Below are 14,706 nucleotides of genomic sequence, written 5' to 3'. Positions count from 1 at the left end.
ACTTTTTTTCTCGTTTTCCACCATGAACAACTGGATTGGAACTGGCCCCCTCTCCTTCCCATTGGCCTCTTGGCCACCTGCTATAGGTCTGCACGTATAAGAGGAAGGATGGGTTCAGTATCAGCACATTTCACTAAGGACTCTAGAAACTAGCACCTTTCACGCACACCAAATGAGCTAAATTACAAGGGAGTGTTTCCAGCAGGCATTCCAGGGCTGTGTACACAGCCTGGGAACCCGTGGTCCGACAGGCTTTGTCACCCTGACTGATGCTAAGACAGTCCTCCTTACGTGCTTCCGCGCGCCATTTTCTACCTATATCTATTACATCTTTGCAAGTACAGCTTTTTGTGTGTGCCTGGGGATGTACTTACGCATTTTGAAAAGTCAAAGACTCGCTGAACTTTTAAAGCTGGATAATGTCAATGTGCTTCAAGCAGGGCCTAGAAGGAGTTGAGGTAGTTGAGGTCCTTCAGTTCAAAATTGTTTAAGATCCGATATTGACCTATTCATCTTTTGACTTAACATGCCAGGTGAAGTTCTGCAACCTCAGGGAAGACTTAATTCATACAAGGAGTGTTGGGGTTCCCTAATGGAGTGTCACAGGTGCTTTCTTCTCAACTGCAATGGTATCAGTTCCTCTGTCTTTTTATAAAACATAGCAGTTAGAGAATTCAAGTTCAGGGATGAAGGGTTTCATGTTTCCTCTTCTTCTACTCTATAGACTATTCTATGCATAGGCTTCTTCCGCTCTTCCTTTTGAAGCTCTACCATCAGCTTTTAAGGTTATTCAGGCTAGAGAAAAGCAGCAGCAGGGAGCATGGCTGTAGCCTCCTGTGAGAACACTGAATTATGTGGGGTAATCCTGGATCTCTGGCTTCCAGGACTTCTTTAGCACTTATACATTAAAATACATTCATGCGCTTCTGAGAATTCCTGAGATATGACCTGAATCACAGATAGAGCCTATCTGCCATTAAACGCAACACCTTCTTGGCAGCCATTCCTCTCCTGAAACCTTTGGCTTTGAGATCTGTTTTGGAAAGGCATGAGGAATTTTGGAAATCTTGTAGTCAGTACCTGTATCCCCAGGAATCAGGCCCATCATGTACGGTTTTGTACCCATACTTCCCCAGGATGCTGTACGTACATCGCACGTACAGCATGGTTGCTTAAGTGTGGACTGTTAGCTGCTGGTTATTTTAATATTTGTGTAGCGTGCGAATGGGAAAAGGGTTTAGATTCTGTTTGTTTTTTAAATAACTGCATTGGCAGTCACACCATCCATAGTGTTTACAGAATGCCATGTGTGTGACTGATTTAAACGGAGAAGAGCAGGTATCAGGCATGGCTGAGCGTGTTCCAGAGTGGGTCCGGAGCAGGTCAGCCTTGCACCGCAGCTGGCTGCCAGGGCATGGGAAAAGGTGCTGCTTAGCACTCTCCACTTTGTCTGCTACTGGCACTTCAGCAACTTTCGCCTGTATCGAGCAAGCCAAATTCTGATCCGTGACTTAAGAGTTGGTCCAAATCCCTCTGACACCAGGCCTGATTCCTGCCAGGCCTGATTCCTGTCAGAAGCCAGCCTGCAGGAGCTAAAAGGTGAGCTTGCTCATTCTGAGCAGACCTGGATCTAGGTGAGGGTCCCACCCCGAATCCTGATCTCTGATAAATTAACTTTTTAACATTGCATTACCGCTAGCATTCAAGCCAAATGTCTATGCAGGTATTTATGTTCCAACAGCCAAATGCAAGCTTTTATTTATTTTTTTTTCCCCATTTTATAAGTATGTTATGTTTTACAGACGTGAGTAACTCATGTGGGATATCTTTCCCACAGAGTAAAACCAATGTAAATTCACATGACTCAGGGATTTGTTTCAGTGCTCATGTATAAACTCTCATTAGAAATGATTACGCTTGAAGATCAAAAGAAAAGTACACTCGCTTGTATTAATGTTTAATGCATAATTCACATTGTTAGAACAAAAAACAAAACAGTCGGTGGTTGTTACGACAAATATTAAACATTGGTGCTACTAACCAATTCCCATAGAGGATCCTTCATTTCATTGTATTGGCTGTGCGCTGAGATTTCCTCTTGCGCCTGTTGTGCTGTCGTCTCAGGGATTTAAAGACACCTTCCCCACTGGATGAGTAGCTCCCCTGTAATGACAGCAGCGGGGGGGGAAGAGCCAGGACACCCCACCACTGCAGGTAGCTTGAGCACTCAGGGACCTCTTAGCAGAAGCAGAGTGTAAGATGTTCTAATTAATTGTTTAAATAAGTGGGATTTCAGATCAGGCATGCTCCTATATGGTCCAAAACTCTCACTGCCTTCCATCTTCGTCTAGTTGGAGCCTTAATATCAAGACTAGACCCACAGTCAAAGTCACCCAGCATGACAGAATTCAAGACCAACTTGGTTTCTTGTTTTACGTTTATTTGTGTTTTACCTTCTTTAGTCACTGCTTGCTTTCTTACCAGAAAGCTTCTGGCTTAAATAAGCAGGTTTGGTGTGAGGGAAGCGTATGTGAAATCCATTCCCTATCTCCCCAACCAAGACCAGCACAGGTTAGAAGCGCTATGCCTGTAATCACAAATTGAGCTTAGGGACACGAATCCTACGTGTGGCACCACTGCCTGTTACATGGAGTAGCAGGGCTGCTGCATCTGCGTAAAGGGAAGCCCCCTGGGTACCCTCTGCCTTCCCACATCACAGCCTTTCAAACAAAGTAGGAGCAGGGGGTTTTATCTTCATAACTTTTATTGGCTTTTCCCATGTCAATGTTTAAAGGGCCTGCAATTTGTACCATCTAGCTTTTGTATTTATTTTTTCTCCAAAAAAAATGGCTGTTTTACTACTTAGGCTTACATCATTTCTTTCTCATGTAGGTTTGTTTTGTTGTGTTTTTTTTTTTCTTCCTAATAAAAACTCCAACAATCAACCTTAAGTTTATTAAGTTTAGGACTCTTAATTCATGTCAGAGAGTCACCTCTCTTCCTAGGGAGGTCTGTGGCACAGAATGAGACCAAATGACACGTGACAAACTTTCTGCTTGGCACAAAGTTGCAAAAAAAAAAAAAAAGAAAAAAAATATTTGTACGTTCTCATTATAATTTTGGTAACCTTCCTGTACGCTAGTGGGGACACAATACACCTGACTCAGAGCAGAGCAGCTGCCAGAGTTTCAGGTAGGCTCCTCCCGATTCAGATCTCTGCAAGCAAACTAGTAAGTTTATTTTTATATAGAAATATATAGAAATCTGTTTTTCAGGTGCCTTCTGAAGGCCCTGCTGTCCTGCAAACCCTTCTGTGCAAGTCCAAGAGGTTCCTCATTTAGGAACTAATACTGCTGAATCAGAATGGGTGCTATTGCTTGGAATGGTATGCAGTGGAGGTACAAATGGGTCACAGGTGTTTTAAGAGGGCAGAGGACAGCTCTGGGGTTTGTTTTCATTGTTTGTAACAACCTGCACTAAATATTTACCTTTGAGAAGCTGGTAACTTTCTCCAGCAAAGAACCTACGGCCCACTTTAAGGCAGTTGAGAAGGGACTCATACATGCTGGTTACATTGTTTATTTTTAGTGGAGGGCACATGGCATCGCTATCCTGGAACTGATAATAAACATGTAGCTGTTGTGGGGTTTTTGCTGGGAAAGAAAAACCTGTAATGAATTAAATATGCTTCACCAGGAAAGAAGTAGGTCAAACGCTGGGCTAAATTAACCTCATGTTATACAGAAAGAGTAGATTCTGTCTGTTTCACATGCGGGACTTTGGACTTGTCTCCACACCAAATTATTCCAAAACTCTTATTAGGTACACTGCAGTAATTACTTTCGACTAAACCCGTGTGTAGACAAACCTTAGGCCAGCGTAAGAATTCATCTTCTTGAATTATCTTAATCCACTTTGAAAGTGGATTAAGCGAAACCAGGAAACAACTCCGTCTTCCAGAATGAATAAGCTATCTGAAGCAGTTCTGCTTTATATTCGCATTGAACCTTATTCCAGCATAATATTCCTGGGCTGAGAGGCTCTTAGGATATATCTACATAACAAATGAACGTGTGATTACAGACATACCAACCTCTCCTTTACTCTCACTGGCATGGGTAACCACAGTAATGAAAGATGGTAGCAGAGACTTCAGCACAGCCTGTTAAGTGGAGCATGCATGCAGTTGGTTGTGAACAGCCTCCGCTGAAATCAGCCTCATCACACCCTCGCTTCAGACACAACTCACGTCCCTTAGACTAATACTGGCGTTGGGAATGCCTCTCTGCATCTCTGGGGTGTATGCGCACCAAAAATTGCATATGCGATAGGACTGCATAGCTGAGCTAAATGGAAAACAGCTGAATTTAACTTCAGAGGTTAATCACATTGGAGAAGAAGCATGGCTCACACATTTTTAATATACACACCTTTGACAACCAAATAAAGTGTCAGCTGTGTGACTGCGGAGGCCAAATTAAATATGCTTTAGACAAGCACAACTCAGTTGATTTCACTAGGGCTGAATTTAGCTCCACAGGTGAGGTCTTACTTATTTGACTAATACGTGTTTTGTTGCCTATCTGCTCATTTATTTTAATGAAATTAATGCATTTTAATGTTCCTTTAAGTGCATTCCAAAAATAGCAATTTGATTAACTAATTCACCTTTAAAAGTGTAACAATCACAACTAAAAATCTTCCTGTTAGCTGAGGTACGAAATAATTGCGAGTAGCATCTCAGGTAGCTATGGCATACTCTTCATCCTTTCAAACAAGTTCCCCACATCAATCAAAAGAGCCTCACTTAAAAAGCCTCACTTAAAAATGAATGGTGAAATATAGACAATGATCAAGTTGTACGCAGTGCTTTTCCAGTCTACCAAAATAATGTATCAGTAACGTACTCTGCTGAGACAGTATAGTTAAGACAGATAAGAATTTAGCCTAAAAAACCAGTTCAAAACAATTCCGAAACAGAAACGAACTTGTCTTTCTAGCCAAGCCAGAAAGCATCTTGGGTAGCTTGGGTTTAAAAGAAAGAAAAAAAAAAAAAGTGGTTTCAATTTTGGGTTCCTTAAAACGATGCTTAGACTGCACTATAGTCAAAGAAGGATTTATTTTTTCCCCCAAACTCTTTTTTTCCCATTGCAACAGACAATCTCACCATTCAAAATAAGGTACTGTTGAGAGCACAGCGTCCAGAGCAACGGAAAAGGTGCACGCCAACTTCAACCCGCCATCACCTCCCTCTAAAAACTACAACAGCAAAACCTGATCTGTAAGGATACCAAGCCATTTTCCCTTTTATTGTATGTAGATGAGGAAAATGAAAGTGGTAATGCTAACGTTTGGGCTGGAGAGGCAGCGGCAGCAGATCGCTCCACGTGAGCCCTGCAAAACATGTCCCACGCCCTGCTGCACGCGCGGGTGGGCAACGCTGCCACTCGCTATGAAACCAGGCGGTGCGAAGCACGACGCACAAGGGGTAAACCTGGCTCTGGGCACTGCTGGGACGCCCCGTGGCCATGGTGTGGGCGTTGCGATGTCCCCACAGCTGGGGATGCTGCTGCGTCCCCGCAGTTCGGGGTGCTGCAGTGTCCCTGCAGCTGGGGATGCTGCGGTGTCCCCCGCAGTTCGGGGTGCTGCAGTGTCCCTGCAGCTAGGGATGCTGCGGTGTCCCCGCAGTTGGCCACCCAGCAGCCCACCTTCGGCCAGCGCACCCAGAGCTGCGGTGGGCGGCTGCTCGCCAGGCGAGGCCTAGCTCTGGGAACGCCTCAGCACGCCAGTCAAGCCCAGCCTGCGAAAGGTCCCCTGAGCTGAGCGGGGCCGTTCACGTGGACTTCACAGGATTTGCCTGTAAAAGCACAAGAACCAGGGGAAGGCCGGTGGCTGGCCCGCGCCCTGTGCCGCCCGCCGCAGGGTGCACGCTGGGCCCGGGCCCGGCGCTGCCTGCAGGCCCGAGCTCGCGCTTACCGTGAGGCGTCCGGCCCGCCGAGAGCGCCGCGGGCCCAGCGGCGGGGGGGAGCGGGGGGATGGCCTCAGCACCCCGGCTGGATCCAGCCCGGCTCTGCGCCACTCCGTCGCTCTCCTTAGCAGCGACGCCATTGTGCCGCCTCCCCGTGCCGCGGCCCGGCCCGGGCCCCGGCCGCCGCCACAGCGCCCTGCGGGGGGCTGGCTCCGGCCCCCCGGCCCCGGGTCGGAGGAGGCTGGGGGGGCGCGGCGCCGGGCCTGCACGGCGGCAGCGCGCCTCCTGGCCTACCTCCCTCTTGCATTTCGGGTGCTTTTTATTATTCTAAAAAGAAAAAAAAAAAACAACTTCCTTTTTTTTTTTTTCCTTTTTTTTGGTGGTGGCGCCCCCCCCCCCCCCCCCCCCCCCCCGCCTCCCTCCCCCCCCCCTCGCCGTGGCTCGGCAAATGGCCTGCTGGCGGCTGGCGGCGTGTGCGTGCCTGTGTGTGTCCCCGCGTCCCCTGGGCGAGGTGTCCCGTCCGCCGCCGGAGGACTCGGCCGCCCGCATCCAGGGGGTGGCACCCCCTCCCGCCCCCCGTTTTTCGGTACTTGGGGTGGGGTGGCTTTTTCTTTTGAAGGGTGGGGGGGGGGGTGTCTTTTTTTTTTTTTTTTTTTTTTTTGGTTTGGTGTTGGTTTTTTTTTCCAGGTGGGACTTGGCGGTGACCGGCGAGGCTCGCCCGGCACTGAATGTCACCCTGAAGGTAAAATGAAAGACACAAAGATGAACGCATGCCTGCGCCCCTCGGCCGCGCCGCGCCGCTCCCCCGCGCCCGCCGGCGAGCGGCCGCCACCATCGCGGGCGGCAGCCCCCGCCGCGCCCCGGATTTCCTGTCCCGGCTTTTTATTATTTCGCTTTAAAAAAAAAAACCAAAAAAAAAAAACCCTAAAAACCCGCATGCAAAAAGAAACGTGCACGTACCCGGTAACGAGCCCAGGAAAAACCCGGCCGCTTCCCCCTTCTCCTGCCAAGTTATCATTGAGAAAACAGACAGGCGGCGTGACGTCCCGGGTCAGGCCGAGTGCGGACCGGCGCTACCAAGGCGGCAGGGAGGCCCGGGAACGCCGCCGGGCCCGGGGCCGCGGGGCCCGGGGCCGCCGCCGCCCGCCCGCCGCCGCTCGCCGCCCGCCGGGCCGCGCCCGCCGCCGCCGCCGCCCCTCGCGCCCCCCGCCCCGCCGCCGCGGCGCCGCGCGGCCTGCCGCCCGCCGGCGGCTCCCCCCTCGCCGGCGGAGGTCGCGGGAGCCCAGTTAAAGGAGGCGTGTGTAAAGATTTTGCAATGTCCCTGCATGGTGTTGTAGACTTTCCTAGCAAAGAAACCGGCTTCGGCTTCTTTAAAATCCCCGACGACTCACCTGATTAACCTGCCTGCGGTTCTGAGCTGACCAGGTAAAGCGGGCCCCCCCCCTCCCCCCCCCGCACCGCTGCCGGCTGACATTGCAGCGGGGCATGTTTTTGCGTGGAGACGAGCCGCTGCCAGAAGCGCTCCCCCCCCCCCCCCCCCCCCTTTAGACCTTGCCAATTGCACTTGCTCAGAGTCATTACCCACCCCCCCAAAAAAAAAAAAAAAAAAAAAAAAAAAAGAGCTTCGTAAAAAGCCGCACAACAGCACCGGCCACCCGGGGTCTAGTGGTTCTTGTCCCTTGGTTTCAATTATTTCAAATTACTGGCCGGGGTAGGAGGAGGGGGGAAGGGAGAATGATTTTATTATTTTTTTTTCCTGCTGACAGATCCTGCCCCAGCAGGTTTTGCCCCCGTTTCCCCCCGTGCCGGGGCCGGGAGCGGCGGGGAAGTGAGGAGGCTTTAGCCAACAAGAGTTTGGGGCCGGGGTCCCGGGGTGGCTGCGAGCGGGGAAGGGGGACCGGACTCTGGAAGCCGGTGCCGGGCCGCGTGTGCCCGCCGCGGCAGCTGCCCCGCCGCCCCCGGGGAGCCCCCCCCGGGGAGCCCCGAAGTGTCCCGGCTGCGGCGCGGCCCGGGCAGCGGCGGGGCCCGCCCGCCCCGGCGGCGAGGAGAGGCCGGGGGGGGTGCGGGGGCCGTCCCTCCCCCGCCGCTCTCTCCTTCTTGAAACGCTCCTGCGAGCGGTGGGTGGGAGCCGAGCAGGCCCGGCGGGAGCCCTGCGCGCCGGGCGGGGGGCAGCGGGGCGCCGGGGCTGCCGTGCCGCTGTCCCCGGCCGGCGGGAGCGGCGGCGTGGCCGGGACGCGCCTCGCTCCGCCCGCGCCCGGGCCCGGGGCCCGCGGGGGACACGCACACGCAGTCGCACACACAAAGGGCGCGGGGCCGGTCGCCCCCCGGGTCAGGAGGGGCGAGGGGAAGCGTGGAAAGTCCACGCTGCTGCGGGTTCCCCCGGGTGCTTCTCCCGCCCGGCTCCGGCCGTGAGGGGCTTTGGCGAAGTGCTGGGGCGGGGGGGGGGGGGCGGTGGCTGCGTGGGACCCGGCCGCCGGGAGGTTGCTCTCCTTTTCATTTGGTATTTGTCCCCGCGCATTAATGCTGCGAGGGAGCGGGGGTCTGCAGGTAGGCTTTTGAAGTGCTGCAGGGGAAGCGCTCGGAGCGCTTGGTCTGGTTAATACGGTTCTCGTGATAGCGAAGGAGAAAGGGATGCATGTCGGAGATGACTAAATAATGGGGGAGGCATGTAAAAATGAGTAGAATAGGAAGGAGAGGAAAATGAAGGTGAATGGTAGTGTGGGAAGGCAGGCACTGAGCAGCCTGGGTTGCTCTCCTGTAATTCCCCCCCCCCCACCCCCCGATCTTTTCATTACTATTAAGGAGACAAACAGCAAACATAACCCAACCAAAAAACAGATGACACCCCCACTCACCCCCACACACTTCAGCCTATCATCATTTGTGGCCGGGAGGGAGACCTGAATGCCCTTTGTATAAAACCACCGAAGTTTTTAAGCATTTATTAGCCACCGTCTCTCAAACACCAAGTGTAAAACTTGCCTGATGTATTTTGGCGTTACACCCCTGGTTTATTTCAGAGAACCAAATGTCCCAGCAGAGCATACCTACCATCGCTCACAGGACAGGAGTAGTTTACGATATAACCTACGTTCGACTATACATGGTGTGTATGTTGCATTTCCACTGAAAATAGCCAAAGACTTCGAATGACAAAGTGGCTTGCATGGTTATGGTCTTCCTTGCCTTGAGAGCATCAGGGTAGCCGTGGTTCTGCCTGCTGGGGAGGGGGGGTCTGTAGTGTGAGGGGTTCCATGTCTGTGCGGGAATGTGGCAGGTCTCTTTCTAGAGGACTTTACGGTTTAAAATGTGCTGGGGGCAGGAGAAGGTAAAGGCGACTTTCAGCGTGCTCATTATCAAAATAAGGAAAACAAATCGATTGCGTTAACTGCGTGTGCAGTATCACAGTTATTCCACAGTATTTTGTCAGAAATTAGAAGGTTGCCACTAGAGTACTATATCCCTATCTCGAGCCTGGCACCACTTATTACTGCAACGGTATTTCAATATTAAGTGATCTTAGAGATATTTCATCTTTCATTTTGAATCCTGAATTTGAATCAGCATTAGGATGTCAGGGCTGTGAGATAAGGTATAACAAACTAAGTAGACAGCTGAAGGGCTCCTGGTGAAGGTGTTGCTGAGGATATCTTGGGCCGTTCGCAGTAACCTTGTTTACAGGGACATTTCAATTGCAACCTGAATTTCAGTGAGAGGCTGCCTGGTCTAATGCCTGCGTGTCTGAAACCTGTCACGAGTGTCTTTTGCGCTCTAGACCTTCTCCCTGCTTTTCTTGCATACTCACAAAAACTTTTCTGGAAGGTTAGGGTGATTTTCTGATATGAAAATGAAGATGTTTTCCTAAGAGGAACGTTGCTCTTTGAACTCGTGTACATTAGCAACAAAGTATTCATGAGGTTTGATTTTTTTTTGGTTCTCTGATGTGTCAGGATCAGTAGTTACACCAGTCTTGTTAATTTCATGTGTATGGTTTGATTTATTATATTTAAGGCTTGGCGGTTTCGAGCGTATTTTGCAGCACATGAAGCCGGTTCAAATCAAAATGTGAAAAGATGCATATTGTAACAAGGAACAGTTTTGTAGTGATCTGCTAATTTTTTGTTTTCTTTTCCTAAAGCTGTTCCAGGAAAATCATGTGCATTTAGTGAGTGGGTGCTAAATGCCAGCAGCCACATTGATGAAGAAAAATGCTGTTGAAATACTTTGGAATAATAAATAGGATACGTAATGGTCAACCACAAGATAAAAATTTTACACAGTGTTTTTATGGCTCTAAATTGGCTGCATTGTAAACCAAGCTTACTACTCTATTAAGTCATCAGAGTTTTCAATTATTTAAGATTTCTAGTCAAGCTATCTAATATGGTCTTCATCGTCCATATCAGAAAATTATACCTGAGGTTGTAATTCCTTGTTGTTGGTATGTGAGAGAGGGCATTGTTGTGGGTGGGGGTTTAATTTTGACTTATCAGGACAAATATTACAAAGCATGGATACAGAAAAATTATATGGAAATAGCCCCAGTCCTACAAAACGGGGATAGTTCCAGCACTGAAATGTACCTAATACAATTTTAGATCCACTCACTGAGAAACCTTGACAGTATCTGCCTTGCAGGTACCGTGCATTTGGAAATACTATATCTCCATTTAAATGCAGATCTTCAGTTTTCTCCAGGGGGCAGTTGGCGAATCTTTCGATTGAACCACCGGTACTAGAAAAACTAACTGAAGATTTACCCATGAACAAGAGACCCTTTCAAGTCTGCCTTTTTGAAATAACGATTATAAAATTTCCTAATATTGCAATTTTATATTGATTTTGAATGCCTTGTCAAAAGTCACAGGAAAGGAGTAGTGTCTTTTGCTCAAGGTAGGCCAGTGTTTGCAGGTTTGTTTAGCAATCTTAAGATTGCTTTTTTTTATTTATTGTTTTTACATGGGTATTGTGTTTGCATGTGTGTTTCGTGAAACGGACAGAGCAGTCTTGCTTTGATTTTGACCTAGATTCCTCCTGATTATTCCTACACAGCTAGTACCTGCTTATTTCCCACTGTGAAAATAGGAGAACAACTGTTGATGCTATCTTGCTGGGTCTGCGCGGGCAATAGGCACGCGCGTCCAGCAATCTCCCCTCCTCCTCCAAGGCTTCATTAGTAACAGAAAAAATAGTGCTGGCATCCAAAGAGGGTGCAAGCCAGTAGTTCCTCTCCTGTGAATATTCGTTCTCTCAGGGTTTGATTCAGAGGAAGACGGGGAAAAAATGCAGGTGGAAGAAGTGAATTCATTTCTGGTTCCAGATTTGGCACCCAAATTTTGCATGCTTGCAGGGATGAACAGGGCTATGTTTTATCTGAAACTGCTCTCAGATCCAGCTTACTCCATATCTGCTTGAAACTCATTGCCGGTAGGTAAACCCCCTTCCTTAGAGGGGCTCGTCCCATCCAGTCCAGTTTTTTACACTGTTTGCCAGCTCTCTGGTTTGCAGTGTAACCCAAGGGAACAGGAGCCCCCTGCCTGGGGTGCAGGCAGCACAAATGACCTGGCTGCAGGGGAGGCAAAAGATCCCAACCTTTTCTGTGCCGGGCACTGCACGCGTTCCCAGCCACTCAGGTCTCCCCACTGTGGGCAGGGGTGCTGCCCAGGGATGCTGCCCTTGACCCTGTGCCAGAGCCTTGCGGTCCTGGAGCTATCACCCGTATTATGCTCACCTGTTAACGGCGTATAACCCGTCAGCCCCAGTACCTTGGAGAGAATGTGCACTTTGGCCTCTGTGCGGAGTTCAGGCAGTTCTGCAAAGTCCAATCTTGTGTGCGCCAGCGTTAATGGCAGAGCTCCCATTCAGCTTAATTGATATTCCTATAAACATCTGCAGGTTTCTGTTTCTAGTGGAAGCTACAGCTGGGTGGACTTCTTAAATGAATGTTTTGCATATTGAGGTTGAAAGGAGAGTCGAGCCTGATACATTAACTTATCATCTGTGTCGTTCTCTTGACATCAGTTGGATTACTACAAGCATATATGACAAGGAGATTAGGTGCAAGATCTTCACACACACTCGCTTTTGTTAGCATGTTGATCAGTGGAGATGTTACTTCTCTGAAAACCTTGTTCTAAGTCAAGTCTAGGCAAGCACAAACCTGCGCGTGCATATACAAGTTGAGCAGGGCCTATCCTTTATAATACAATTTTTTTCCTTTAATATCTGAGCAAGATCTCTTATTATAACTCAACCATTAGGGGAAAGAAAATGGAACTTTTCTCAAACAGCTTTTCTGTTGGGGAATCTAGTGGCAGTTGCTTTGAAGCATGTGTAATTGATTATCATACATTTATTTTAAAAAGGAGACATAACAAGGAATCTAACATGATGTTTTGGAATATATCTTCTCCCCACAATGTTCTTGAGGGAAATGTAAGGTTGCAGGCATCATTTCATGCCCTGTATGTTTTTGAACATAAATCAAAGAAATTGTTGGAGAGTTATAGATGTTCATAGCAACTGTAGCTATAATAAACACATGCAGTATATATTTTCCAAGCTATTTTGTATGGGTGAAAAGCTGAAGCTGGCGTTTTGTATGAACAATTCAACTTAATCACTGAAAATTTATTTCCTAGTTAGGGTGGATTACCAGTGTAGCATGAAGTCGTACACCTTCGTTTAAGTTCATCTGGTTATGAAGCCTCGGTTTAAAATTTGGAAGGAATTTAAATTGGATCTAGACACCTTGAATGAATTATTCCAAACGTCAAATTTATTGTGATGCCTCCATGGCGATATTTACATCTATATTATCACCTATATTGGTTTCAAAATATGCTGGATACTGTAGAGAGCAGATAAAAGACAAGAACAGTATGAAAAAAACAAACAGTTTTGGTTGTACACATAGCACAAAGCGTGAGCATAGGAAATGCAGGAAGGAGAGTCGTGAATGATCAGGTAGTGCAGAGCTGCTAATGGGAGCAACAACTAGCTTAGGCATATGAGTTTCTTGAGGATTGTGTTAGTTTTGGTTTAAAGTCTTAACAGATAAAAAGGGAGAAGTGACTTTTATGGAGGAATTTAAATGAGGAGAGCGTAGCCACCCAGTGTGTGAGGATGAGAAAGGTATTCCATATGTTGATGAGGATCCAAATGCATTAAAATGCTGCAAAGAAGATCCAGAAGTCACAGTTAATATGTACATGAATAGACAGGGGATAGGACATGTTCAGGATCTGTCCTGAGATCACACAGGTCTAGTGTTTTGGTCTTAGTATGTAAGCAAAACCCTCAGTGTCTGAATAAAACAGGTAGGATGTATTTCTTGGGGTCTGGCCTTCCAGGTGCTTTCAGGTGTAGCTCCTCATTACTCTGGGTACTCCTGTTGGCTTCAGAGACTGCTAATTAAAACCGATACTGCTTATTGAAAATGTTGAGACTAGCTAAAAGGTGCGACTTCTGGAAGTGTCACTGTGCTTCTGCTGGACTTCGGTTTTATTGCAGTTACCTTCAATCACTCCTTTATCACAAGAGCTAGAAATCTCTTTTTAAAAGAGAAAGCTGGTCTCTTATTACATGGCTTCTGGAAACAGGGTTAAAAAATATAAAACAAATATCCTGAGATTGATGCTAAAACTGAGAATTTGCTCAGTTCTACTTGTTTGTAGTATTAGCCTTAAATGACTGCCTCTTGGTGATGTCTTTGAATTGTAAGACCCACAAGAAGCTTTCTAAATTGTTACAACTGATGGATGTCAGGAAGGCAAGGCATGGCTGATCTTGGCACCAGTGCTAGTTTAGGCTTTGGAAGAGCAGGCAGTGAGGTTCGTTCCCAAGAGCCATCCTTTCCGCTGGGGATGGGGAGAGGTGGGATGGAGACATGCAGCTCTGATATCACGTAAGCTCAGGGTCGGCTTCCCCTTCTTCACTTCTCGCCTAGCTATTGCTCCCTTGTCCTCTCCAAACAGTTTTTGCAGTCTCTCCTGCGTAGCCAGGCTGCTTCACCTTGTCCTCTGGAGGTTGGAAAATGGGCTTTGAATTGTCACTAATGCTCCCTGCTGGACACAGTGCTGTGAAAACAAAATGCGATGAGGAAATCTGAAGGGAGAGCCCAAGGCAGACAGAGTGTCGCAGGTTGAGGTATAGCTGGGAAGACTGTGAGGAGAAAGATTTGGCAATTCCTGCATGTCCCACAATTGGACCTGTGTATACTTTTAAAAAAGAGGGCAGCTGAAGGGGCTGTGTCCTTAGAGCTGTATTGACCCAGCTGTGACGGATGGGATGGGGTTATAGAGGAGAGGTAGGAGAAGTGGGGTCTAACTCAAGAGTGGATGTCCTCCAGCCTTGACATGTGCTGGCTGTGCTCCGTGGGGTAGGACCAGCACTGCTGAATGCGGTCAGATTGCTGCTCTCTTGCTGCCTTCGGAAGCCTCGGCCTTTCTGTGCAGGCTCTGGGGTGTTTAGAGGCTCCTGCGGAGCAAACTTTGTTCACTGAAATCCCTGTTTCCACAGGGATTTTTTTTTTTTTTTTACTTGTGTTGAATTAGCTCCTTGAGTTCCACCTGGCAAAAAGAGCTTGTTTTACTCTGTGCTGAATTTCTAACAGAAAAAAACCCACAACCTTTCCTGCCATATTATAGTCAAAAGAGTGGTCAAGGGGTGTGAGCGAGGTGTGTGGAGCCCGGGCAGCAGGCTGGGCACCGGGAGCAGGCGGGCCAAGGTCACGGCCC

At 48.3% G+C, this 14,706-nt stretch overlaps 1 protein-coding gene and 2 long non-coding RNA genes across 20 annotated transcripts in view; 1 reads left to right on the top strand and 2 right to left on the bottom strand.

Moving 5' to 3' along the window:
* The window catches only part of ESRRG (estrogen related receptor gamma), a 406,664-nt gene that overhangs the window by 13,447 nt on the left and 378,511 nt on the right, over nt 1-14,706 (top strand). For 3 of the 18 annotated variants that reach the window (XM_055816300.1, XM_055816301.1, XM_055816296.1), the window contains exon 1: nt 7,252-7,393. The exons of 10 other annotated variants lie outside the window; for them this stretch is intronic. The gene's annotated coding sequence lies outside the window, so the exon portion shown is untranslated. Of the gene's footprint in view, nt 1-6,408; nt 6,555-6,688; nt 6,711-7,251; nt 7,394-14,706 lie in introns of those variants that run through there. 5 more of the 18 variants (XM_055816298.1, XM_055816299.1, XM_055816304.1 and 2 more) reach the window with 3 other exon arrangements.
* On the bottom strand, nt 1,932-6,295 carry LOC129785315 (uncharacterized). Its single transcript, XR_008749221.1, has 2 exons — nt 5,977-6,295; nt 1,932-5,857 (listed from the first exon to the last, which is right to left on the bottom strand). It is a non-coding gene; the product is annotated as an uncharacterized LOC129785315 (long non-coding RNA).
* LOC129785314 (uncharacterized) lies at nt 6,588-7,129 on the bottom strand. Its single transcript, XR_008749220.1, has 2 exons — nt 6,929-7,129; nt 6,588-6,704 (listed from the first exon to the last, which is right to left on the bottom strand). It is a non-coding gene; the product is annotated as an uncharacterized LOC129785314 (long non-coding RNA).

This window comes from Falco peregrinus, chromosome 11 (genome assembly GCF_023634155.1).
Source record: "Falco peregrinus isolate bFalPer1 chromosome 11, bFalPer1.pri, whole genome shotgun sequence".
NCBI classification, from domain to species: Eukaryota; Metazoa; Chordata; class Aves; order Falconiformes; family Falconidae; genus Falco; species Falco peregrinus.
Note: the sequence above shows the minus strand (reverse complement) of the source record. Positions and strands in the feature narration are given on the sequence as shown.